Source organism: Bactrocera latifrons, unplaced genomic scaffold (assembly GCF_001853355.1).
Source record: "Bactrocera latifrons isolate USDA-ARS-PBARC rearing strain unplaced genomic scaffold, ASM185335v1 scaffold_838, whole genome shotgun sequence".
Lineage (NCBI taxonomy): Eukaryota > Metazoa > Arthropoda > Insecta > Diptera > Tephritidae > Bactrocera > Bactrocera latifrons.
The window spans coordinates 9193-13627 of record NW_017537532.1 but is presented as its reverse complement, the minus strand read 5'-3'; positions in this window follow the sequence as shown (position 1 = coordinate 13627).

Below are 4435 nucleotides of genomic sequence, written 5' to 3'. Positions count from 1 at the left end.
TTCCCCTTTGTTGGCGGGTTTCCCAGGTTTCAGTAGTGGGACCACTCTTCCGACTTTCCACACATCGGGTATTTGAAGGTTATTAGCGACAGGTTGAGGACCTTGGTGAGATATTTTACTCCCGTCGAGCCTAGATGTTTTAGCATTAGCATGTTGATTCCATCAGGGCCAATGGATATAAAGGAGTTTTCTTTATTGTGACTCCCTGAGCTTCCTCATCGGTGAAAGTAAGTAGCGCGCCGTCGTTTGGCATTTTGCGCAGCCGTCGGTTAACACATCGTTTGGCTTTGTCTACCGAAGGGTGCAGTGTAAACTGCMGGCTAAAATAGCTCGCGCACTTCTTCGGGTCCGAAGAGGCATGACCATTGAATTGAACTTCAGCTCGGTCGTCGTGACTCATTAGCTAAAGCGGCTGCTTCGGCAGGGAAATTGGGGCGGATTTCCGCCATTCGTCCAGCTGGTATGAAGCGAGCGGTAGCTGCTGCGATCACCTTGCGGAATTGACGTTCGCCAACGCATACGTCCATAGGAATGGGTAGAGCTTTGAATGTGCTCTCAGTAAATTCTGTGAAGCCGACCCAGTTAGGCTTCTCGATCGAGATAATTACGGGTAGATGGTCTGATGCGAGAGTTAGCATAGGTCGCCAGGTTATGCTATTTATCAGACCACCACTAGCGATTGTAATATCAGGCGAACTACTACAAGTGCCCATAACTCTGGTGGGGGCTTCGTCATTCATTGTGCAGAATATCGAATCGTCAATCTGTTCCGCAAGCTCCATCCCCCTACGGTCATTTGACAGACAGGAATGCCAAAGATCGTGGTGCGCGTTAAAGTCGCCTAGCACYAAACGGTTTTCACCACGAAGTAGCGCACCTATATTCGGGTGATATCCTGTATGGCAACATGTAACTGGGGAAATGTATATATTAAATATTTCGAGCTCGACATCGCTTGACCGGACAGCTATGCCCTGACATTCTAGGGTAGCGTCCCTACGGTCGATGTCTTCATCGATYAGACGATACTGCACGGTGTTGTGCAATATGAAGGCTAGGCCAACGTTGAAATCTGCAAAACTAAGAAGATCTGAACGGCTGTTTAGTTTGGTTTCTTGGACCGCAGCTATCGATACGCGCTCTCGATTCATAAGTGCAACTATCTCCTCGATCTTGCTCTGGAGTCCGTTGCAGTAGCCGGGTTTGTCGCGGGTGTCCGTGCGTGATCCTGGGGGTGAAAGAGGAACGTGTGGGTGGTATTTGTTGCAACTGCAGAACCCGCCGGGGCGTTGCCGCACTAGGGTGTTTCTTGGCGACGCCACTGTAGTGTGTTGCGGGGGCAGACTCCTGCAGCATGGGGCAACGTACGACTCACTCCAATCACGTGTGGTGCGCAGGCCGGAACACGCCGGGAAGTGACACCAGCCAGTACAAGAGTTGCACTTGACTGATGTGACGTTCCGACGTATGGCGGTGTGACACACGGAACAGACTGTGCGAGGAACCAAGAGTTGCTAATTGGTTCTCGCACGTGGATTGGAGCGGAATGAAGGTTTGGGGGGGAGACAAGTCAGATTGTGAGCTATGTTGCCTAGCTGAGCTCCGGGGGACCGTGGAGGTCCTCTGTTGGCCACTCGAGGTGGGTGGCGGCGCAGCGCGTGAACTATGTGCTGATTGCACAGCCGTAGAGGTTAGCGTCGCAGTATTGCGTAGGCAACATGGGGTCACGTAACGCGTGGTCCACTCCCTATGGGTCTTAAGGCCTGAGCAGATCTTAAGATGGCTCCATCGATTGCATGAGGTGGAGTTTGGATGGAGCCTTTTCGCGCAAACGCAGCAAAAGAATTCCTCCGGGCCCGGGTTGGACTCAATGCGAGCACGAGTCAGGAGGATACGGAGCAACCCTGCTGCAAGTCGTTGCTTAAGTGACGGTAACGTAGAACCGGCTGTCGTAGGAATTAAAATCATTCTCTGTGCTCGGCTTTGTCCGTCGAAATGCTTTAACTTTTCTGACCCCTACACGTTAAAATTACTGTATACATGTTTTGTTTGTCCATTTTGAAGTACGCAGTCTTCATTTGGAGACCACATTGCATATCGTCAATTAATAGGATCAAGCGTGTTCAAAAGATTTTTCTTAAATTTGCTCTCCGCTCCCTAAAGTTTGTCGACCCCATACCATCGTATACATCTCTTTTATTGCTTTTACATCTTAAATTACTAAATAATCGACGGTCTGTTCTCTGCCTTTCATTTGTTTTCAATGTAATCAATGGAAATATTGACTGTCCCTATTTATTAGGGAAAATTAACTTCAATACTCCTCAGCGTTGTCTCAGATCTATTTCCCCATTTTATTACAAAAAAGAAAGTACTAATTTAGCTGAATATGCTCCTCTCAAGCGTGCTATGTGAGTTTAACTCGATTTCCGAGAAAGTTCTTCTTGATTTTTCGCACTCTAGGGCATCCTTCATTAATACCCTCAATTCTGTTTTTTAATTTAAGTTATCTATCTATGTAATTGTAATTAAGTTTTTTTAGAGTTCTAATTTGCATCCTAATTTCTCCACTGGTCTGTAAGAATTAATGCTCATAGACTTACTAAATAAATAAATAAACAGGTAGCGAAACATACCATGTTGCACATGACAGCAGAGGGTTTTGGCAAAGGGAAGATAATGTCGTCTCAACAAATGACCGCCCTAGGTGAAGACTCTCCACTTGTCCTTCTTCCAAGGTACGACGAGGCAAAGAGGGTAAACTTTACAAAGAAGTTTAGAGTTACTCTCGGCAGTAAGGCGGAGTAGATTGATTCCACGCTCGACCTACTACAGAGTGGGACACTGAGGGCTCAAAAATACCGGAAGGCATACCAAATTATTCATAGCAATGGGACGTTTTCCGAACATTTTTCAAGCAGAAGTCATTGCTATAAGTCAGAGTGCCTACTAGCAACAGGCAGCAGAAATGCGCCACGCAAAGCTACTACTGGGAGGGTATAAGGTTTAAAGAAATGATCAATCACTTCAAAGGAATTTTCAGGGCATTGCACGCTTACGTAGCGATAACTGCTGGTTTTGCGACATGGAAAAGGAAACTCCAGACTGACAACTGATTCTAGAATGCCCATCATTTTATAGAAGCAGGTTCCAGTCCTAAGGTTCCATATACGTGTATGTTGAGAATTTTGGACCTTTGTGACCATATGTACTATAGGAGAGGACTCCATAGGTCATAGGTCGCAGTGCGAATCCTCAATTTTGTGATTGACCTTAAGAGTGGGCTACAAGTAGACGATTTATCGAGAAATCCGTTATAATATGTAATTTAGTTGTTATCATTGTGGTATTATATCTTTTTTTTTTTTAGTTCTCAGTGCATATTATTATCAGGTAACACTGATTTTTTATGCTACCTAGTGTTATTGTGTAAATTAAAGGAATTGAACAAATAATAAATAATGAATTTAAGTTATGTAAAGTAAAACAACTGAGTGACAATTTTTCGCTTAGGAGTTAGTGCATATGAAAGTTAAAAATTGAAGTGTAAAATTCATTGCACATCAAAGAAACAGATACTTTAAATAACTGAATATTTAAACTTTAAGTGCAATATCACAAAAACCATAAAGCTGCAGCAACTATATAACGGGTTTTTCAATAAAAGCGCTACAAAAGTTTTTTGTTAAATAAAACAAGAATTTCAAACATAAATCGTCCGTTACTGCTACAATTTCACGTTCGATATTCCTTAACGTTTTCATTTTATATAAAATAACTTTTGTTGCGCTCCTATTTAAAACCCGCTCTTAAGGGGATATACCAGTGTGACACTTTTTTATTTGATTTTCGATAGTTTATATTTCCAAAAATATTCTGTGAAATCGGCCAAGGTCAGCTCTTAAATAGTTTTTGAATGGCAGCGTTCTACAGAGCGACCGCTCGGAGGTGCAAACATATATAAGTGAAACTTTAAACGTGTCTTTCTAGAAACATTTTTCAAAATTGCTGACATAATAACTCAACGAGAAAGTAACCGATCGACTTCAAATTAAAACTAAATATTTTTGAATACATTGACTATACAATGACCTACGATCTTATTGATTGGTTGAAAAATGTGAATTTGGCCATAAAAAAAAATACCAGTTTTTACTTAAAACAAAGCGATTCTTGTTTCAAAATTACGTTGTTTAAATGAGTTATGCATCCACCCCCTCTACCTGATAAAACTGGCGCATCCTAATGCCACAGCGCACTTCACCGCAGCTGATGACACTAAAGCACAACTCACCACACCTGTACCTCTACCCACTCATCAAAAGGGATGGACAAGGAGAAAGCAGACACAGTTGGTTCGACACTTTCGCTATATACTCGCACATCAACATTCGATTTGATACTGCGCCGCGTCAACATTCCCTTAGACTCAGAT